We start from the raw sequence: 24,330 nt of genomic DNA, 5'->3' as shown, positions 1-24,330 counted from the left end.
ATAGAGGAGGAATTCCTGGAGTTTATGCAGAATGGTTTTCTGGATCCATATGTTGAGGAGCCAGCTAGAGAACAGGCCATCCTAGATTGGGTACTGTGTACAGAGAAAGGAACCATTGGCAAACTAGTCGTGCACAACTACCGCCTGCTTACATTTAGGAGACCTGTACATCACTCTTATAAGTGACTTCTTGCCTTTATTATTTCTCATCTCTACCAAAACTGCTTTTAAGTCCTTGTTTCTTGAATTTAGTCATCCTCTTTAATGTGCTCAAGCTATCATTAATTAACAGACCCACCTTCCACCTTTTCCTGTCCATCCTAAATGTCCCATATCCTTTAATATTCAGATCCCAATCTATGTCATCCTGCAAATATGGGCTAGATTCACCATTCAGGAGACTAAGTGCTCACCAGAATAGAATCGCTCCTGGGGCTAGGACTGGTGCCCAGGAGCGATTCACTCCTCTTCTCTATGCAAATGTATGTGTGGAGGGGAGCTACCGGGAGCTCACTATATCAAAGGCCATGTTGTGGAGTTGCCGGTGTTGGACTGGAGTGGGCACAGTAAGAAGACTTGCAACACCAGGTTAAAGTCCAACAGGTTTACTTGGAATCACTAGCTTTTAGAGCGCAGTTCCTTTATCAGATGAGTGAAGGTAGGTTACACAAACACAGCATATAAAGACAAAGCCAATGATGCAAGATGATACTTATTCAAATTCAAAGAATCATCTTGCAGAATTGGCTTTGTCTTTATATGCTGTGTTTGTGTAACCTATCGCTTCACTCACCTGATGAAGGAGCTGCACTCCAAAAGCTAGTGATTCCAAATAAACCTGTTGGACTTTAACCTGGTGCTGCACGACGTCTTACTGTAGATCAAAAGCAGCCAAGCAATTTGACTTCCTGGTTTTCACAACAGGGAGCACTTAGCTGTCTTTGATGTGGTGAGGGTCTGTCAATCATGGTGGGAATATTTATAAACATTGTGGTTCGCATCAAAGCAAGGTAATGGAGATGGATTTAATCATGAAGGATAGGATTGATCAACAATCCACCAAGCACCTGTCTCCGGAAACAGAAAACTGTCACTCACTGGCTAATGCAACGTATTACTGTGAGAAATTAAATGGAATATCTGTATTTCAAATACTGTCAAGGGAATTCAGCCTTTTGAAGTGTACTGGGCTTTGAAGGAAGCATCTGACACTTGTAACAGCTGCTGTTTTAAACATTTTTGTCTGAGGCAGCAGATATTAGGAAAGGGTAAGTGAAATGCAGTGATTTGTCAACCTACTGCCTAGACTGCTCTTCAACTTTTAGGCAGGGTTTTCTGATGGTAGGTGTGCTGAGGGAGGGGTGTGTGTCAGTGGGGGGGGGGGGGGGGGGGGGGTCGGACGGGAAGTGTTGTGTTATGCTTCTTCACATAGCATAAGCTGCTTCCTTGTTGTATACTCTGACAAAGGAAGGTTCAGACTTGGAGATAGATTTAACACATTTATTGAACGGTTAACAATTCTCCTACTTGGGTTCGACTCTCCTGCTAATCTAACTATAGTAACTCGATCTAACTAACCAGTCTGCTCTAATCCATGCGGTGGGTGTGATGCTTCCCTGATCTGCCCGTGTCTCTGAGTGTCGCCTAGGGAAAGAGAAAGAGCATGTGTGCCCTGTCCTTTTATATGGGTAGCCCCCTTGGGGTAGTGTCACCTCTGTGTGTGTCTTGACTGTCCATTGGTCGTGTCCTATCTTACTGAGCTATTGGCTGAATGTCTGTGTGTCATGATGTCTCTGGTGCTCCCTCTAGTGTTTATTTAGTCGAAGTGTATTTGCATTAACCCCTTGTGTATTTACAGTGCCCTAGTGTATCTACATTAACCCCTTGTGTATTTACAGTGATGCATATCACCACAGGAAGATCTGCGGGGAGTCTAATGGGGAGGGGTTGATGTGGGGTCTGATGAGGGTATGTGATGGGGGTCTGATGGAGGTCTGATGGGGTTCTGATAGGAATCTGATGTAGGGTCTGATGGTGGTCTGATAGGGGGCTTATGGGGGTATAATGAAGGGGCTGAGAGGGGGTTAATGGGGTCTCCTGGTAGGTCTGATGGGGTCGCTACTGGGGGAATTTGATGGGACCTCTGTTGGGGGAGTTTGATTGGGGTCTGATTCAGGGATCTGATAGGGGGGTCTAATGGGGGGGATAATTGGGATCTGATGGGGTCTTGGGTGGATCTGATGGGGAGCTAATGGGGTCTCTGTTGGAGGGTTTTGATGGGAGGGTCTAATGGAGGGTCTCATGTGGGTTTTTGTTGATGGGTCAGATTGGAAGGAGACCTGATGGGAGTCTCTGTTAGGGGTCATATAGGGGGTCTTAAGGAGAGCCGGGGAGAACTATGGGGCAAAGTTTGCATTGTCGGGGGGAGAGATCCCTCTGATGGACTTTGGGGGGCACCTACATTACACACTTAGTCCCTTGATCATTGTGAGGCCCAATGCGTCAGGGCAATGCTTGGAAATACTTGCACCAATCCCCGGCTGAGAGCCTTGGAGCATCACGGGGGCCTGGTGAATTGAGCTTCCATCCCGTTAATCAGATGCAAATGACCCATTTGTAACCTCCTGCTGACGCAGGGCATGACATTTAGCTTGCTGCCGCCACTGGTGGGGAACTAGAGCATCATGCCGATCCCATTTTTAGCCAGCGTTCGATTCTCCACCAGATCAGGAACCCTGCCACCAGCGGCAGGCAGGAGAAAATCCACCACCATGTCTCTTCAATGGTTATTACATCATCACACTGATTTATTTCTGTTAGTGCCCTCAGTTCATTTGGTTTGTTTTGAACGCTACGTGCATTCAGATAGAGAGTCTTTAATTCTGTTCTTTTATTATTTTTGTAACCTCTAGCCTTACCTCCTGATTTACTCTTAGATTTGTACTCCTTGTACTCTCTGCCCCTTCCTGTCATGGTTTATCGTTTTTCACATTAATACTTTCTCAGCTCTTCGATTTATCACATCTTCCAAATTTGATCCATTACCCCCGTTGTCAATAGTAGTATATAAAGATTATGAGCAGAATTAGCGGCAGAATCTTCCGTGTCAGAGTCTGTCACAGTCTCCAAATACCTGAAGAGCTATTTTCCACACTCCACCTTGTCTCAAACACTTTCACCAGCTGCTGCTGCTGTCCTTCAGTTGCCCTCCAGGCTTTTTTGTTCAATGCAATCTTCTCCTTAGTGACTTGATTCATTTCAAATAACCATATCCTGATCTCCAGTCAGGTTTTGTTATTTGTGTGGAGATTGTGTTTAACTGTCAGTGCTGTCTTCTCCCAGGCCTCTCTCCTTGAGCAAGGGTTGAAGACTGAGGCCAATTTGAAATATTACAGATCTCCTAAGTACAGGCCGTGAATTGTACTCATGGATAAATAACTGTTGAAAGTCCCTCAGCAGCTTCCTATCTGAAAGTCACCTCCACAGAGACTTTACAAGCAGAAAAGTATTTTATCTAATTATGTCAGCTCCTTCTAGTAGCATTGACTGTGACACTAATAAGTTTAATTATAAAGGGTAATTCAATATAACCTGAAAGCACTTAGCAGTATCTATATTTAAATGTTAATTATTCAAGTAGAGAGAGATTTAACAAATTGATAACAAGGATCTTACTTTGTCTATTTCTTGCTAAAACTTTGTGCTTACTAAAATTAAAGATATTGGACAGAAATCTTCAAAAAATGACTAAGGCCGGGGTTCTCCGGTGCCGACTGCCACCTGTGGGATTCGCGATGGCTTGCCAAATCCCACGTAGGGCCAAAATCGGGATTCACATTAAGCATCAGATCTGTCGCAATTAAAATAAAGAACGACCATATTTTAGTATTTTTTATGCTTGTCGCCAATTAAGTTTTTTTGAGCTGCAGTCATGGCCATTCTCCTGGCAATCCTGGCAGGTAACCGATGCATAATAAGTTCCGAATAAACAGCAAATGAAAGAAATGACCAGTTACTCTATTTTGCTGTTTATGCTAAATGAAAGAATGTGGCCAGGATAATGACAAAACTTAGAACTCGTCTTCAAATCATACCATGGGACCTCTTACACTTTCCGAAAGGTGAGGTGGGACTCCAATTTAATACTTCATCTGACAAAAATGCAGCATTCCCTCAGTCCTGCACAAAAAAATGTCAACTCAGATTATGAGCTCAAGCAAGCCTTAACCCATAACCCCTGAGAGGCATGAGTGCTACCACTGAGGCCAGCATGTACTTGAAAATGTTATCCAATGGTGGTCTGATCCCCATGGAGACTGATAGCTTAAGACTTGAACTTCCATAGATCAAAATGATGATACAACAACATTTAAGATCTTTACTGTACGAACAGACTTAAAGCACTCTTGACTAAACACTATTTCTGTTGTCAACTTATTCTTTGAACAATGGAATATAATTTTTTTTACTTTTGGAAAAAACCCACTTTGGAGGTATATGTTACTCTGTCCTTTAAGTAGACATTCAATTCCTCTGCAACCAGCCCAAAGTAATTCTTAGCTCCTCAGTATTTACTTCAGTTCTTTTCCTTTCTCAGCATTGTAACTTTAACCCCAGAACTGCCCTTCTTAGAAACATAGAAAATAGGAGGAGGAGGCCATTCAGCCCTGCTCCACCATTCAATATGATCATAGCTGATAATTGAGTGCTTTCCTGGAGATTCTGCCTGTAATGCAAGCTAAATGAATCTTAGAGCCTCATTTTAACTTCTCATGAAATGGTCTTTTCAATTCAAGTGTGTGTTTCCACCCAGATTCCTGCGCTGTGAACCTTTGAGACTTTCGGCTTCTAGATGCTCTCTCTCACTCCTGGATCGTGACAGACTGTCTGTACCAGGGAATTTCAGGAATATCTTAGAAACTCTTCTCCATCTCGAAGCCCATTTTCATGGCAATATGAATCACATGAGCCTTGCACACAGGTGCAAATGCTGATTAGGTATCCTTGAGACCCCCAACTCTGTTTTGCTTTGGAAGTAAATGAACAGTTTAAAGCATATCTGTTTACAACCTGATATTCTCAACACCTTCCTGAACCGGTAGTGCACCACTGTAAATGCAGATGCTCCTGCCATTAAGTGTGAATACCTTGTATCTTCTTTCCAGCAAAACAAGCTGGGCCTCCCTTTAATCATTAACAGCCATGTTGTTAGATATATCTCAGAAAAGATCATATGACTCCTTCATTTTACTCTTAATTAAACAAATAGTCCCAAAAAATAACAATCTAAACCTCATATTTGTAACACTGTCGATATAGTGTAATATAGATCACGAGTATTGCATCGTGGACACAGAATGAAGTTTCACTTACTTTGTCCCAACAACTTGATGCAACTTGCTGGTGTCTTGCACCTTACCTTTACGTTTGACTTCTTCTTTCTCCTTTGGTATCTATATGTAACAGCAGGCTAATTTGCTGGAGCTCAGAAAGGCTTGGGAAGAACAGCAGGGAATCTTGAATCGTGAGATGAACAGTATATCATCATAACCAATAAGATTTAAGGGTTGAAAAATTGTGAAGAAGGATGAATAATAGAGTCAATTAGAGTCAGATCAGATAGAGATAGTGAAATAAACCGGATATATTATGGCTTGTAACCTCAACAAAGTGGCAATCTCTGGCAGATTGCCACACTCGCCAGACGTACTTGTGCTGGGATTACGAAGCCCCTGTCTCTTCCATGTTTCCTCAATCAGAATGGGTGAGACAGGAGCCACGAAGCGGGCCCCCTGCAGGATCGTCTTGGTGTCACTGAGGCGCAGAGAGGTAAGATACTCCCTCTTTTTAGCTCAGAGAAAGGGAGGAAGCCGAAGGACTGGTTTGGGTTCCGAAAGCAATGAATCAACTTTGAGATGTTTCAGGTTTTGGCAGTGTATCTGGTGACAGAAAACAGCACATTACTGACATCGGGATATTACCGTGCATCTTGCATGGTTGTATCAGATGGAGTTAAGAGTTACAATAACTTCAATTGTGAGTTGTTGTGATATGTCCATGCACAAACTAGATAGCACATAATAAAAGAGGCCAGATTCAAGTTGGCGAAGGCTCAGACACTTAAGCTCTTGACTACTTTCCAGTAAATCATACTGAGTGTCATGCGTATGATTGTATTTCGAGGAAAATAGTGTTGAATATAGTGTTCCAAACTCGGGTCGACTATCACCCTGCTCTTGTCATGCTTCATCCCTCTGTTCCTTTACTGACACCCAGGGATGCGGTCATTCCTAGTAAAGGCATGTCATGGATTTTATTCAATATAGAACTTCTGGTAATTGCTGTATCTTTTAAAGATGGACAGCAAAAAGTTGCCAGGATGACCACCGAGGGTTATAGGTGGTTTTTGAAATTTCTGCATAGATCCTGGAGCATCTCACATCTCTGAAAAGTTCTGAATTAATGGTAATAGTTGAGATTCTGTCTACCTGGAATAGACGTATCAAGATGAAAACCATCTGTGCAACTCACACCCTCTATTGCTTGTGGACTTTCCCAAAATTCACAATCAACGGTCTCTCAGAGTTGCTGAGTAGAATCTTCCTGTCCCATCACCCAAAGGTAATCACTCTGACATCTGAGCCCACCACCAAATTTAGGCTTCAGGACAAGCGTTTCTGCCACTGTCACTGAGCTCAGAACTTGGCAATGAAAACGGGAGAGAAATTAATCAAATCATAAATATGTATGAATGGCCACCAGTCATTCTCCAATTTCTAAAAATGGCTTTTAACTTTAAATCATTCTGGGTGCAGAATAGAAGTAGTGATCATGTGAGTGAAACTGACTTCGGCGAACAAATCTTTTATATCAAGAATACCAATTGTCAGTCTCAGAATACCAATTGCAGAGACAGCAGCAGAAAGGGCAGTAACATCTATGCCTTTAAAAACTGGAAACTGCAATATGTTGAAGTCTCCTAGCTGGTTCCTTTTCAAGTACACCAGTGCAGAAAATCTAATTTTTCCAAAGAAGACTACACAGAACAAAATATGTGACCTACTAAAAATCCATCTTTTCAAGGAAATCCTGAGACAGTGGACAGTGGACTGGTCCATATTTAAAAACTCAGCGACCAACCTAAATGAGTATGCCACCACCGTCACAGACTTCATCAGCAAATGTGTGGACGACTGTGTGCCAAAGAAAGTAGTACATATGTTCTCCAACCGGAAACCACAGTTTAATCAGGAGATTGACTCCCTACTGAAGGACAGATCTGATGCGTTCAAGTCAGGTGACCCTGACCTACACAAGAAATCCATGTACGACCTCCGCAAAGCCGTCCAGGATGCCAAGAGAGAATATTAGACCAAGCTGGAGTCACAGACTAGTGTTACAGACTCTCGTCGGTTGTGGCAATGTCTAAACAACACCACGGGTTACAAAACAAAGTCAGCAGTATCTCCGGCAGCAGCGCACCCCTCGCCAATAAAGTCAATGCATTCTATGCTCAGATCAAGCAGGAAACCATCAATCCGCTGTTGAGTGCCCCAGCAGCCCAAAACACACTCATAACCACCGTCACAGCTTCCGAAGTCAGATCAGCCTTCCTGAAAGTGAACCCTCAGAAGGCGATGGGTCCGGACGGGATCCCTGGCCGTGCACTCAGAGCCTGTGCAGACCAGCTGCCAGATGTGTTTGTGGACATCTTCAACCTGTCCCTACTATGCTCCAAGGTCCCCACCTGCTTCAAGAAGGCCACCAGCATACCAGTGCCAAAAGGAGAGCCAGGCAACGTGCCTCAGTGACTGCCATACAGTTGCCCTGACATCAATCATAATGAAGTGCTTCGAGAAGTTGGACATGAAGCACATCAACTCCGTACTCCCAGAATGCCTTGATCCACTGCAATTCGCATACCGCTGCAACTGGAACACAGCAGACGACAGCTACCTGGCCCAACACTCATCCCTGGAACATCTCGACAACAAGAACTCATACATCAGTCTCCTATTTATTGACTACAGCTCCGCCTTCAACACCATAATCCCAGCCAAGCTCATATCAAAGCTCCAAAACCTAGGACTTGGCTCCTCATTCTGCAACCTGGATCCTTGACTTTCTGGCCCACAGACCACAATCAGTAAGAATAAACAACAACACCTCCTGCACGACAGTCCTCAATACCGAGGCCCCACAAGGTTGCGTACTTAGCCCCTTACTATACTCCGTGTACACACACGACTACGTGGCAAAATTTGGTTCCACTCCATCTACAAGTTTGCTGATGACACGACCATAGTGGGCCGGATCTCGAATAATGGCGAGTCAGAATACAGGAGGGAGATAGAGAACCTAGTGGAGTGGTGCAACAACAACAATCTACAATAACAATAACAATCTATGTTGCCCTGCCTGCAACAGTAGTGGACTCGCCAACACTAAGGGCATTCAAATGGTCATTGGATAGACATATGGATGATAAGGGAATAGTGTAGATGGGCTTTAGAGTGGTTTAACAGGTCGGCGCAACATCGAGGGCCGAAGGGCCTGTACTGCGCTGTAATGTTCTATGTTCTATGTTCTAGTCCTCAATGCCAGCAAACTTAAAGAGCTGACTTCAGGAAGCAAAGTACTGTACACACCCCGGTCAGCATCAACGGGGCCAAGGTGGGTATGGTTGACAGATTCAAATTTCTAGATGTGTACGTCACCAAAAATCTGTCCTGGTCCACCCACGTTGACGCTACCATCAAGAAGCACAACAGCGCCTATACTTACACACTAAACTAAGGAAATTCGGCATGTCCACACTGACTCTTACCATCTTTTACAGATGCACCACAGAAAGCATCCTGTCTAGCTGCATCACAGCCTGGTATGGCAACTGCTCAGCGCAAGACCGCAAGAAACTTCAGAGAGTCATGAACACAGCCCAGTCCATCACAAGAACCTGCCTCCCATTCATTGACTCTATCTACACCTCCCGCTGCCTGGGGAAGGCGGGCAGTATAATCAAAGACCCCTCCCACCCGGCTCACTCACTCTTCCAACTTCTTCCATTGGGCAGGAGATACAAAAGTCTAAGAACACGCATGAACAGATTCAAAAACAACTTCTTCCTTGCTGTTACCAGACTCCTAAACGACCCTCTTATGGACTGACCTGATTAATTCTACACTCCGGTATGCTTCACCCGATGCTGGTGACTATGTATTTACATTGTGTTTTCCTATTATATATTTTCCTTTTATTTTATTTTTATGTACTAAATGATCTGTTTGAGCTGTTCGCAGAAAAATACTTTTCGCTGTACCTCGTTACACGTGACAATAAAGATATCCAATCCAATTCTAATATATGACTCCAGCTATTAAATCCACCCAGATTACCCTTCAGGAATCAAATAGCTTCTTCACTGGGCCAGTATTGCATGCTTTTCTTATGATAAGCGAAGCTCATGAAATATAAACTATTCTTTTGTTTTAGACTTGTAGAAGTGTACAGTTCTCTTCACCTATAATTTTCCTGTGTGCGTCTGCGTGAGTGCTGAGTGACTGATGTATCATTAGACTTTCAGGGTGAATTCATGAATAAATAATCCTTTTTTCCTAAACCAGCTTACTGCTGGATATTCAAATTGACAACATGCACAGGGGATAAGAAACATCCATGTCTTCCTTTTCAAAACCACACTGAATACGGATAATAAGAGAACGGAATTGGGGTTTCAGTTATTTCTCAGTGCTGGCCGTAACAGATGCATTCAACTCACATGCGCTATATTGTACTGCTTGATGAAGATTTTGCGGAGCGTATGATGTGATTGGTCTCGAATCTATTTTTGCAGAATAACAATTTGACAATGGGCCCAATTCTCCGGAAAGATTTATAAGAGTGGTAGCGAGCGGGAAGTGCCGCGTGTTTTCCGGCAAAGTTTGTTTGGGATGCTAGGCAATGACTCCCACATGCTACATGGCCCGTCCACACACTGGAATCCACTAGGCATCTGTGAAGTGCTCACTTAACCACAGTTGCCTATTCCCTATTAGCATTAGCCTTCAGCCGCACAGCCAGATGCCTTGGCAGTCGATGGGGGTTATGGGTGGTTGTTGGGCCAGATGGGCAAGGGCAGGGATTGCCCCCAGAATGGGTACACACAATCCAGTGTTTGGCATGGTGGTGCCGGGAATGAGTGCCCCCAGCTGCCCCCCCAGCACACCCACACACACACACAGCCCAACCCTGCAGAGGGTCCCCCACCGAGGATCCCCCATCCCCCACCGAGTCCTGGGGCTGCAAGCCTAGCATCTCCGGTCTCGTTGCCTGTGAACAGCGATGGCTACTCACCTCCTCGGCTCCTCATAGAAGCCCTTCTGCCTGTTTCACGTTTTTCAAAAGGAGTACTAATTGGTGCCACTTGCTGGGGGGGTTCTGCTGAATAACAGGAGGCCATTGGATATGGAGTGGCTCTCATTAATTGTACAGAAATGGGGCTTAAGTGGTGATAATTGGTATCTCGCCATGCTATGGTGAGATCCTGATTTCACCTCTGGGAGCGGGCCGGTTGCATCGCAAACTGTTTGGCGCCTGCCACAGATCTCGTTTTATCCTCTCACGCTAATCACTGGCCTTGTTACACTGGAGCGAGTGCGTAACGAGGACAGAGAATCACGCCCAATATTTCTAGTTTCCCTGAGTTAGTTAATGATTCATAATTGTCTGGATTCTCCATACTGGAAACTAAGTGCTCCTGCCAGCACAGAATAAGTGCTTTCTACTGTGAAAAAGAGGAAGTGAAAGCATGTAGCTGCTTTTGTTGTGGCAAGGAACTGTCAATCATAGCAAGAGTATTTCTAAACATTGTGATTACCCTCAAAGCAGGGTAATAGAGATGCATTCAAGTGTGATGGGAAAGATAGGTCAATAATCCACCTGTCTTTGGAGTATTAAAATTGTCAATCACTGGCTAATGCAATGTATTGCTGGATGAAATTGGATGAAAGATTTTCATTTTAAATCCTTTGAAGTGTACTAAGCCTCTGACATGTGTAACGGCCATCACTATTTTAGACACTTTTGTCTGAGGCAGCAGATGTAAGGGAAGGGTAAGTGTAAATGCAATGATTTTTCACTATACTGCCTGGGCTGCTCTTCAGGTTTCAGGCAGGGGTGGTCAGGATTTGTATTGTGGGGGAGCGGGAGGCCTTCAATGGACTTTGGGGTTCATCTCAGTTATGCACTAACCACCACATCAGGGCCACACTTGGAGCAACTTGCACGAATTCGCACCAGGAGGATTTCCCAGGGGGCTGGGAGTGGAGTTTCGGGATTCCAGGCTGTTAATCAGATACAAATGTAAAAGTTACCCAATTTGCATTCCCTTGCTGGCGTGGGGTGTGTAACTCACTACCACCGCTGGCAGGGACCGCAGCATCAGATTTTGAGCTGATGTTCCATTCTCTGCTGAATTGGGATACCCACTTCCGGAATCAGGCAATGGATAGTCCACCCCAATATCTTGTATCATTTTTGTTAACTTGCACAAGCACGTTGTAGTTGATGGGTTTGTGGGGGCAGCCACACCAAAAGCATCTAATTGCTTTCACTTCCTCTTTTTCACAGCAGAAAGTACTTTAGTCTCAGCTGAAAGGAGCAGATGGGGCAGGATTCTCCCCTACTCAGTGGGGCGGTCCGTACCGGCGTCGAGGAGTGGCGTGAAACACTTCGCCGTCGGGCAGCCCAGGAAGTGTAGAATCCTCCGCACCTTCAGGGGCTAGGCCGGCGTCGGCGAGGTTGGCGCCGCGCCAGGCGGCGGCGAAGGGTTTGGCGCCATGCCAACTGGTGCCGAAGGGCTCCACCGGCGCGAGTTGGCGCATGCACAGGAGCGCCAGCAAGTGCTGGCGTCATCCCAGCGCATGTGCAGGGTGGTTCTACTCTGTACCGGCCATGGCGGACTGTAACACTGGCCAGCGGGGAGGGAATGAGTGCCCCCCACGGCACAGGCCTGCCCGCGGATCAGTGGGCCCCGATCGTGGGCCAGGCCACTGTGGGGGACCCCCCCGGAGCCAGATTCCCCCACGCCCCCCCCGAGGAATCCGCAGGCCGCCCGCAGAGCCAGGTCCCGCTGGTACAGACCTGGTGTATTTTACGCCGGCGGGATCCGCCAAAAATGGGCGGCCACTCGGCCCATCGCGGGCCGGAGAATGGCAGTGGGGGCCACTGCCAACGGCCGCCGACCGACGCGGCGCTATTCTCGCCCCCGCCGAAAAAACTGCGCTGGAGAATCCGGCAGCCGTCGGCGGGGCGGGATTCACGCCACCCCCCGGCGATTCTCCGGCCGGCGGGGGGGTTGGAGAATCCCACCCTTGGTCTCTAGAATGGAGAATCCAGCCCATTATAAGGTGAAGAAGTTAAGCAGGTGTTTGCAGAGGAAGAGCAGCTGCTTGCTGCTCAGTGGCCTAGCTCAAAGTCTCCCTCTGCCATTGTACCTGGGAATTCACACTTTATTGGCCTGCATGCATTAGGATATTGCTATCATGAGTCTCTGATTAAATCAGCGCTATGATAAGGAGCATCAAAAATTCTATGAGTTGCAGCTGTGTGACCAGAGAGGAAGAGTTGATTTTGCTGCAACCCATCACGAGAATGAGATGACACAACACAAATACTAGTAATACAAAGCATAGCTACCCTTTCTCTCATGAATGCATATACTGCTGCTATAAAGATATCTCAACCCCAACCTACAAGGGTTTTTCTGAGCCAGTGTGAACTATGATGTGGTATTGGCAGGAGACAGGGTTCCACTGAGGTCATTGCGTTAGAGTCACCACTTACCATCTGTACTTTGACTTAGTCCAGTGACATTCGACAGGCCCTTCCGATTGAAGACATTGGCTTGGTTGAATAAAGCATCAGCCGGTTGTTTTAAATATCATTGAATAACAAATATCTCCCAGTATTAATTGTGAAGTGGCTGGACACATAGGTTATGAGTTGGATAGTTACTTTGATCGTTAGAAGTGCTGCCCCTTTTTTGAAGTTTGCCTGCTGGTTGCTTGAAGTTGTTAGCACAACTTATAATTGCCTCCATGGAGATCCTGTATCTATAGAGGAAGGACTCATTAGTCATTGCCAGGTGGTTATGACTGCATGTATAAACATCTATCTCTCCAGTGGTCCTACCATTGGCCCTTCCAGTAAGTCAAATACAGAGGATATAAGTGAGAAGTGCAAAAAAAACACAAGTAAAAATGAACAATAAAAAAGAAGCCATTGGCTTCACCTGGGCGTCAATTGAGTGAGACTAGAGCTCTCCAGAGACAAAAAAAAATTTAATATTGAAGATTTTCCCTTTTAAGACCAACACTGGGGCAGATTTGCGCTGGTAATCAATGAGGGTGAAAAGGTGCACTCTGCTGACAGGCTTGTGGGATCATAGAACATAGAACATAGAAAATACAGCACAGAACAGGCCCTTCGGCCCACGATGTTGTGCCGAACCTTTGTCCTAGATTAATCATAGATTATCATTGAATTTACAGTGCAGAAGGAGGCCATTCGGCCCTTTGAGTCTGCACCGGCTCTTGGAAAGAGCACCCTACCCAAACTCAAAACCTCCACCCAACACCAAGGGCAATTTGGACATTAAGGGCAATTTATCATTGGCCAATTCACCTAACCTGAACATCTTTGGACTGTGGGAGGAAACCGGAGCACCCGGAGGAAACCCACGCAGACACGGGGAGGACGTGCAGACTCCGCACAGACAATGACCCAAGCCGGAATCAAACCTGGGACCCTGGAGCTGTGAAGCAATTGTGCTATCCACAATGCTACCGTGCTGCCCTTAAGAACAAATAAATCTACACTATATCATTTTACCGTAATCCATGTACCTATCCAATAGCTGCTTGAAGGTCCCGAATGTTTCCGACTCAACTACTTCCACAGGCAGTGCATTCCATGCCCCTACTACTCTCTGGGTAAAGAACCTACCTCTGATATCCCTCTTATATCTTCCACCTTTCACCTTAAATTTATGTCCCCTTGTAATGGTGTGTTCCACCCGGGGAAAAAGTCTCTGACTGTCTACTCTATCTATTCCCCTGATCATTTTATAAACCTCTATCAAGTCGCCCCTCATCCTTCTCCGCTCTAATGAGAAAAGGCCTAGCACCCTCAACCTTTCCTCGTAAGACCTACTCTCCATTCCAGGCAACATCCTGGTAAATCTTCTTTGCACCTTTTCCAGAGCTTCCACATCCTTCCTAAAATGAGGCGACCAGAACTGTACACAGTACTCCAAATGTGGCCTTACCAAAGTTTTGTACAGCTGCATCATCACCTCACGGCTCTTAAATTCAATCCATCTGTTAATGAACGCGAGCACACCATAGGCCTTCTTCCCAGCTCTATCCACTTGAGTGGCAACTTTCAAAGATGTATGAACATAGACCCCAAGATCTCTCTGCTCCTCCACATTGCCAAGAACTCTACCGTTAACCCTGTATTCCGCATTCATATTTGTCCTTCCAAAATGGACAACCTCACACTTTTCAGGGTTAAACTCCATCTGCCACTTCTCAGCCCAGCTCTGCATCCTATCTATGTCTCTTTGCAGCCGACAACAGCCCTCCTTACTATCCACAACTCCACCAATCTTTGTATCGTCTGCAAATTTACTGACCCACCCTTCAACTCCCTCATCCAAGTCATTAATGAAAATCACAAACAGCAGAGGACCCAGAACTGATCCCTGCGGTACGCCACTGGTAACTGGGATCCAGGCTGAATATTTGCCATCCACCACCACTCTCTGACTTCTATCGGTTAGCCAGTTCGTTATCCAACTGGCCAAATTTCCCACTATCCCATGCCTCCTTACTTTCTGCATAAGCCTACCATGGGGAACTTTATCAGATGCCTTACTAAAATCCATGGACACTACATCCACTGCTTTATCTTCATCCACCTGCTTGGTCACCCCCTCAAAGAATTCAATAAGATTTGTTAGGCAAGACCTACCCCTCACAAATCCGTGCTGACTATCCCTAATCAAGCAGTGTCTTTCCAGATGCTCAGAAATCCTATCCTTCAGTACCCTTTTCATTACTTTGCCTACCACCGAAGTAAGACTAACTGGCCTGTAATTCCCAGGGTTATCCCTAGTTCCTTTTTTGAACAGGAGCACGACATTCGCCACTCTCCAATCCCCTGGTACCACCCCTGTTGACAGTGAGGATGAAAAGATAATTGCCAACGGCTCTGCAATTTCATCTCTTGCTTCCCATAGAATCCTTGGATATATCCCGTCAGGCCCGGGGGACTTGTCTATCCTCAAGTTTTTCAAAATGCCCAACACATCTTCCTTCCTAACAAGTATTTCCTCGAGCTTACCAATCTGTTTCACACTGTCCTCTCCAACAATATCGCCCCTCTCATTTGTAAATACAGAAGAAAAGTACTCATTCAAGACCTCTCCTATCTCTTCAGACTCAATACACAATCTCCCGCTACTGTCCTTGATTGGACCTACCCTCGCTCTAGTCATTCTCATATTTCTCACATATGTGTAAAAGGCCTTGGGGTTTTCCTTGATCCTACCCACCAAAGATTGTTCATGCCCTCTCTTAGCTCTCCTAATCCCTTTCTTCAGTTCCCTCCTGGCTATCTTGTATCCCTCCAATGCCCTGTCTGAACCTTGTTTCCTCAGCCTTACATAAGTCACCTTTTTCCTCTTAACAAGACATTCAACCTCTCTTGTCAACCATGGTTCCCTCACTCGACCATCTCTTCCCTGCCTGACAGGGACATACATATCAAGGACACGTAGCACCTGTTCCTTGAACAAGTTCCACATTTCACTTGTGTCCTTCCCTGCCAGCCTATGTTCCCAACTTATGCACTTTAATTCTTGTCTGACAACATCGTATTTACCCTTCCCCCAATTGTAAACCTTGCCCTGTTGCACGTACCTATCCCTCTCCATTACTAAAGTGAAAGTCACAGAATTGTGGTCACTATCTCCAAAATGCTCCCCCACTAACAAATCTATCACTTGCCCTGGTTCATTACCAAGTACTAAATCCAATATTGCCCCTCCTCTGGTCGGACAATCTACATACTGTGTTAGAAAAGCTTCCTGGACACACTGCACAAACACCACCCCATCCAAACTATTTGATCTAAAGAGTTTCCACTCAACATTTGGGAAGTTAAAGTCACCCATGACTACTACCCTGTGACTTCTGCACCTTTCCAAAATCTGTTTCCCAATCTGTTCCTCCACATCTCTGCTACTATTGGGGGGCCTATAGAAAACTCCTAACAAGGTGACTGCTCCTTTCCTATTTCTGACTTCAACCCATACTACCTCAATAGGGTGACACTCCTCGAACTGCCTTTCTGCAGCTGTTATACTATCTCTAATTAATAATGCCACCCCCCCACCTCTTTTACCACCCTCCCTAATCTTATTGAAACATCTATAACCAGGGACCTCCAACAACCATTTCTGCCCCTCTTCTATCCAAGTTTCCGTGATGGCCACCACATCGTAGTCCCAAGTACCGATCCATGCCTTAAGTTCACCCACCTTATTCCTGATGCTTCTTGCGTTGAAGTATACACACTTCAACCCATCTCCGTGCCTGCAAATACTCTCCTTTGTCAGTGTTCCCTTCCCCACTGCCTCATTACACGCTTTGGCGTCCTGAATATCGGCTACCTTAGTTGCTGGACTACAAATCCGGTTCCCATTCCCCTGCCAAATTAGTTTAAACCCTCCCGAAGAGTACTAGCAAACCTCCCTCCCAGGATATTGGTGCCCCTCTGGTTCAGATGCAACCCGTCCTGCTTGTACAGGTCCCACCTTCCCCAGAATGCGCTCCAATTATCCAAATACCTGAAGCCCTCCCTCCTACACCATTCCTGCAGCCACGTGTTCAACTGCACTCTCTCCCTATTCCTAGCCTCGCTATCACGTGGCACCGGCAACAAACCAGAGATGACAACTCTGTCTGTCCTGGCTTTCAACTTCCAGCCTAACTCCCTAAACTTGTTTATTACCTCCACACCCCTTTTCCTACCTATGTCGTTGGTACCAATGTGCACCACGACTTCTGGCTGCTCACCCTCCCCCTTAAGGATCCTGAAGACACGATCCGAGACATCCATGGCCCTGGCACCCGGGAGGCAACATACCTTCCGGGAGTCTCGCTCGCGACCACAGAATCTCCTATCTATTCCCCTAACCATTGAATCTCCGACAACTATTGCTTTTCTATTCTCCCTCCTTCCCTTCTGAGCCCCAGAGCCAGACTCCGTGCCAGAGACCTGACCGCTAGGGCCTTCTCGGTAGGTCATCCCCCCCAACAGCATCCAAAACGGTATACTTGTTTTGAAGGGGAACGGCCACGAGGGATCCCTGCACTGTCTGCCTGTTTGTTTTTTTCCCCCTGACTGTAACCCAGCTATTCTTGTCCTGTACCTTGGGTGTGGTTACCTCCCTGTAACTCTTCTCAATCACCCCCTCTGCCTCCCGGATGATCCGAAGTTCATCCAGCTTCAGCTCCAGTTCCCTAACACGGTCTTTGAGGAGCTGAAGTTGGGTGCACTTCCCGCAGGTATAGTCAGTGGGGACACCGGTGGTATCCCTCACCACCCACATCCTACAGGAGGAGCATGTAACTGGCCTAGCCTCCATCCCCTCTTACCTTACAGAATATAGCTGCTGTGTGGACGAACTAGATCTCCGCCCTCCGACTCTGCTCCCAGTCAGCTACACTTCCTGTAAACTCCTGGCTCTCTTCGCACTCTTTGCGGAAATGTCGGAAACAAAATGAAAGGAGCACCTTACTCCCTCCTCACCCAACTCCCTCGGTCACCAAACTCTCACTATCGCACTCAAAAAGCACCAAATTCAGCACTCCCTCGGTCACCAAACTCTCACTATCGCACTCAAAAAGCACCAAATTCAGCACTCAGTGCAAACCAAATCATTTTGAGGACCACTCACCGAGTGAAAAGCACATTGTTTGAGAAATTGCTGCTTTGCACTGCACGGTTTCCACTATTGTAAGTCTTTACCCCAACAGATTGTAGACATTCTGAACACCAGGGGCGAAATTCTCCGGTATCGGCGCAATGTCCGCCGACTGGCGCCCAAAATGGCGCAAATCAGTCAGGTATCACGTCGCCCCAAAGGTGCGGAATGCTCCGCATCTTGGGGGGCCGAGCCCCAACATTAAGGGGCTAGGCCCGCGGCGGACGAATTCCTGCCCCGCCAGCTGGCGGAAAAGGCCTTTGGTGCCCCGCCAGCTGGCGCGGAAATGACATCTCCAGGCGGCGCATGCGCGGGAGCGTTAGCGGCCGCTGACGACATTCCCGCGCATGCGCAGTGGAGGGAGTCTCTTCCGCCTCCGCCATGGTGGAGACCGTGGCGAAGGCGGAAGGAAAAGAGTGCCCCCATGGCACAGGCCCGCCCGCGGATCGGTGGGCCTCGATTGCAGGCCAGGCCACCGTGGGGGCACCCCCCGGGGCCAGATCGCCCCACGACCCCCCCAGGACCCCGGAGCCCGCCTGCGCTGTCTTGTCCCGCCGGTAAGGTAGGTGGTTTAATCTACGCCGGCGGGACAGGCATTTTAGCAGTGGGACTTCGGCCCATCCGGGCCGGAGAATCGCGGGGGGGTGGGCGCCAACCGGCGCAGTGCGATTCCCACCCCCGACGAATATCCGGTGCCGGAGAATTCAGCAACCGGCGGGGGCGGGATTCACGCCAGCCCCCGGCGATTCTCCGACCCTGTGGGGGGTCGGAGAATCTTGCCCCTGCACTTCATTTGAGTGACTGAATCTCCGGCTTGCCTTCAAGAATCCTGCACAAGGACAGGAAGAGCAAACGGAATATATTAAATCTCAAGCAATGCTAACTCATGTGCCCTGATACCTCTGTTCATTTCACCATTATAACACGGATGCAAAAATGCACAGGACGAGCACCTGTTGCCCTATCACCGAGTGAACCCTGAAATTCACTGGCAACACTAAATCTGTTCATACTCTTGGAAGAGGTGTCCTGAATTGTAGCCAAAACCGACATTCTTTTTCTTTATCTTGCAAGTCAAATGCGATAACTGTTCGGTTTGCTTTTTGTCATGATATGCAGAAATACACAGAACGATATATAGACAAGCAGCTAATGGACACAGAGAACAGGACATGACCAATGAGCAGGCAGGACAGTCAGGGGTGGGATCTCACTATAAAAGGCACGAGGCACTCACACTCCACCTCTTTCCACTGATGAACATCTAGAGAGTCAGTCAAGGGTGTTGTTACAATCTCACACCCCCACCACATGGCTAAGAGCTAGTCTGGTTCAGTCAGACAGAGTAACCACATTTAAGTTAGCAGAGAGTCGAACTCACAGAGAACTGTGCTATTAGTTCAATAAACCTGATTGAATTAACATCAAGGTCCAGAGTATCTTTTTGATCTATGCTGCATCCAGTTGCAGCCAGTGTTATACCAATGTACCGAACATGACATGATACCAGGTGACTACTAATTTAAGGTGGCTTACCTCAGTCCATTCCGGGACGACAGCAACTGTATTCCGGCACCATGGACAAGATTCAGGCTTCTCACCAGCTCAGGGCCTCTGGCAATCTCAGTGCCAACTGGCGGATATTCAAGCAAAAGTTTCTGCTGTACATCGAAGCCTCAGACCTCGAGGGTGCGCCTGATGCAAGAAAGATTGCGCTTCTCCTCTCAACAGCGGGTGATCAAGCCATCCAACTCTTCAACTCATTTAATTTCATCGAAGGCCAGGACAAGACAAAGTTTCAGACCATCCTGGACAAGTTTGATAGTCACTGTGAAGTGGACACCAATGAAATCTTCGAGCGCTACATATTCAAACAACGTCTTCACGGTAAAGATGAATCATTCAGTGCCTTCTTAACTAGCCTCAGCCTGCTAGCGCTGTCCTGCAACTTTGGTGATATTGCTGACTCCATGGTCAGAGACCATATCGTGTTTGAAGTTCACTCTGATCCTCTGAGAGAGCAGCTCTTAAAAATCAAGCATATGACCCTGCCAGTCACGATTGAAACATGTACTGCGCACCAGCACGCAGAAAATCGGTATTCCCAATACAAATCGGCTGAAAATGAAAAACTTGCCTCCCACGAGGCATAGAGTGTGCAGGCCATCTCCCGGATGCAGCGCCTCAGCATTGAAGACAGCGGCCATTTTGTGCGCTTTTCCCGGAGCCCCACACATGCGCGATGCGAATGGGATAACGAAGCGGCCGACACCCGCACTACACATGTGCGACGACGTACACCGTGTCATGACGCCGACATCATGACGTGCCCGAACTGTGGCAACGCCCATAAAGGGACACTGCCCTGCAAAAGGCAGGCGATGTTTAAACTGCAGGAAGCCTGAACACGATGCAGCCTTGTGCAGGTCTGCACCAACTGTCAGAGGCCAGCGCTCCCAATTCCAACGACAGTGCGTCCAGAATGTGCAATGACGAATCCAGGATTCTGATCCTGGCAGTACAACGGATCCAGAGGACGGGTGCCTGGAGTCCGCCTACTGAGTGGGCATCATTACTACACGTGAACATGCCACACCTAACTCATCTCGCATCCAGTCCATCCTCGCTGTGGGTTCGGAGGACGAATGGCGTGCGCTGATGCAGGTCAACCACTGCTCCATCCAGTTCAAGCTGGACACAGATGCTTCTGCCAACCTCCTCTCACAGATAGACTTCAAATGCATCAAGATGCCCCCGAAGGTCCTTCCAGCAGCCTGCCAGCTCCTCGACTATAACGGTACTGCCATCACGACACTGGGGTCCTGCTATCTACTCGTCTCCAACCGGAGCACCCATGCACGGCTAAGGTTTGAAATTATCAAACCGGACAGGGCATCCCTACTGGGCGCGCATGCCTGCAAAAAGCTAAACCTGGTGCAGCGGGTTTATTCAACGACATCCCCCAACATGGATCTTCAAGCTGGCATTGACGACATCCTTGCTCAGTATCCAGATGTGTTTGACGGGATGGGCACTTTGCCATATCGGTACAAGATCCTACTGCGACCTGATGCCAAGCCAGTGGTCCAAGCACCATGCCGGGTCCCGGCTCCGCTGAAGGAGCGCCTGAAGGAACAGCTCAAGGAGCTGCAGCAGCAGGGGATCATTTCCAGCGTAACCGAATCGACTGACTGGGTCAGTTCGATAGCGGTGGTTAAAAAACCCTCTGGAGACCTGCTCATCTGCATTGATCCCAAAAATCTCAACCAGAATATAATGCGTGAACACTACCTCATCCCGAAGCGGGAGGAACTCACCAGTGAGATGGCACAGGCAAGGTTTTTCACAAAGTTAGATGCGTCACATGAACTCTGGCAAATCCAGCTGGATGAGTCCAGCTGAAGGCTCTGAACCTTCAACACACCCTTTGGCAGGTACTGCTCTAACCATATGCCGTTCGGCATCGTCTCGGCATCGGAGATATTTCATCGCATCATGGAGCAGATGATGGAGGGCATCGAAGGGGTTTGTGTGTACTTGGACAACGTCATCATATGGTCCACGATCCCTGAGGAACATGTTTCCCATCTCCAGCAGGTATTCCGCCATGTCCATGCCAATGGCCTGAAGCTGAACAGGGCCAAATGTTGCTTTGGCATGTCGACACTCAAGTTCTTAGGAGACCAGATCTCTCAGCAGGGCGTGTGCCACGACACAGACAAGGTCAAGGCCATTGCAGCCATGAAGGTCCCGGAAGACAGGAAGGCGGTATTGCGCTTCCTGGGCATGGTCAATTTTCTGGGCAAGTTCATCCCAAACATGGCCTCACACACCACGGCCCTACGAAACCTAGTGAAGAAGTCCACTGCCTTCGAGTGGAAGGCGGCCCATCAGGTAGAGTGGTTGGAGCTGAAAGCCAAGCTCACCACTGCACCCGTATTGGCATTTTTCAACACAGACAGGAAACGAAAATCTCAACAGATGCGAGCCAGGATGGCATTGGTGCGGTCCTGCTGCAACGCGATGACATCTCATCCTGGGCACCGGTTGCCTACGCATCAAGGGCAATGATGCCCATCGAACAAAGGTATGCACAAATCGAGAAGGAATGCCTGGGCCCTCTCACTGGCATTCTCAAGTTTCACGACTATGTCTACGGCCTGCCGACATTCACAGTCGAGACAGATCACAGGCCCCTGGTCCACATTATTCACAAGGACCTTAGTGACATGACGCCTCGGTTGCAGCGCATCCTCCTCAAACTCAGAAGGTACGATTTTGACCTGGTCTACACGCCTGGCAAGGAGCTCATCATTGCCGATACATTGTCCCGCTCCATCACCGTGCCTAGTGAACCACTGAACGTCATTCGGCAAATTGAGTCACATGTTCAGTCACAGGTGCAGCTGTGTGCTAGCACCCTCCCGGCATCTGATGAGAAGGTGATCGTATCCGGGAGCAGACAGCCAAAGACCCCCTCTTGCAGCGTGTTATGCAACACCTCGCCAATGGCAGGCAAAAAGGGCAGTGCCCTCAATTTTTCATTGTAAAGGGTGACCTGACGGCAGTTGATGGCATCTTCCTCAAACTGGACTGGAGTGTAATACAGTCTCCAGAGCTTGGTGCTCCATCAAATCCATGAGGGCCACCTCGGTGTGGAAAAGTGCAGATGCAGAGCCAGGCAGGCTGTCGACTGGCCCGGGATCAGCCAGGACTGGGCGAACATGGTCCTTAACTGTGCGACCTGTCAACGCTTCCAGCCAGCACAGAGTAAGGAGAAACTTCGGCAGCATGAAATCAAAACCTCTCCGTGGTCCAAGGTTGGTATCGACCTCTTTCATGCAAATGGTCATGATTACGTGTTAATCGTTGATTATTTTTCCAATTACCCTGAAGTCGTGAAGCTCTCAGACCTCACACCTCGGACCATCATCAAGGTCTTTAAGGAGACGTTCTCCAGGCATGGAATCCCACTCACTGTCATGAGTGACAATAGCCTGTGCTTCAGCAGCCACGAATGGTCTCTGTTTGCCCAGTCGTATCAGTTCAAACACGTCACTTCCAGTCAAATGGAAAAGTTGAGAAAGGGGTGCACATAGTGAAGCAGCTCATCTGCAAGGCCGCGGATTCTGCGTCTGACATTCACCTTGCACTGCTTGCCTCCAGGGCGGCCCCACTGTCCACTGGTATGTCGCCGGCTCAACTTCAGATGAACAGGGATCTGCGAACGATACTTCCAGCCATATACGTGCCCAACCTGGATTACCTCCCGGTCCTGCAGAAGGTGCAGCAACTCCAAGACCGGAAAAAGAGATTGATGCTCAGGCCACCGATTTGCCCTGGTTATCCCCGTCCGACACTGTTCGGATCAAGATCCCTAATGGAGGCTGGTCAGCTCCAACTGTCGTTGTTCGACAGGCTGCCCCCCGCTTGTATGTTGTGCGTCTGGCCAATGGTTCTGTTGTGCGATGAAACAGACGAGCACTGCGCAAAGTTGCCTCCTCGCAACCACATTCTTCTCCGTTTCCTTCTGTTGTTTTGCCACCTCCTGATACCTCGACTCACGAGGCCACCAGTCAGGCTTCAATCCCGCCCATCAAGGCGCTGTTGTCCCCATCACCACCTCTCCGGCGGTCGACCAGGATCAGACGCAAGCCACAGAGACTGGACTTATGAACATTTGTTCTGTTTGCTCTGTTCTGTGTTCTCGTATTAAACAGCTGTTTTCACATGTACATATGTTCACATCCACTGCATGTATATATGTTAATATTGGCCTATTCCTGTAAATACGTTCACATATGTCATCCAAACATTAAAAAAGGGGAGATGCCATGATATGCATACACACACATAATGATATACAGACAAGCAGCTAATGGACACAGAGAACAGGACATGACCAATAAGCAGGCAGGACACTCAGGGGTGGGATCTGACTATAAAAGACACGAGGCATTCACACTCCGCCTCTTTCCACTGATGACCATCTAGAGAGCCAGTCAAGGGTGTTGTTACAATCTCACACCCCCACCACGTGGCTAAGAGCTAGTCTGGTTCAGTCAAACAGAGTAACCACACTTAAGTTAGCAGAGAGTCGAACTCACAGAGAACTGTGCTAACTGTGCTATTAGTTCAATCAACCTTATTGAACTAACTTCAAGGTCTGGAGTATCCTTTTGATCTATGCTGCATCCAGTTGCAGCCAGTGTTATACCAGTGTACCTAACACGGCACTTTTTGTCCTGTTGTTAGTTTTCATGAAACAGGAACATGTT

The sequence above is a fragment of the Scyliorhinus torazame genome, chromosome 15 (genome assembly GCF_047496885.1).
Source record: "Scyliorhinus torazame isolate Kashiwa2021f chromosome 15, sScyTor2.1, whole genome shotgun sequence".
Taxonomy (NCBI): Eukaryota; Metazoa; Chordata; class Chondrichthyes; order Carcharhiniformes; family Scyliorhinidae; genus Scyliorhinus; species Scyliorhinus torazame.
Note: the sequence above shows the minus strand (reverse complement) of the source record.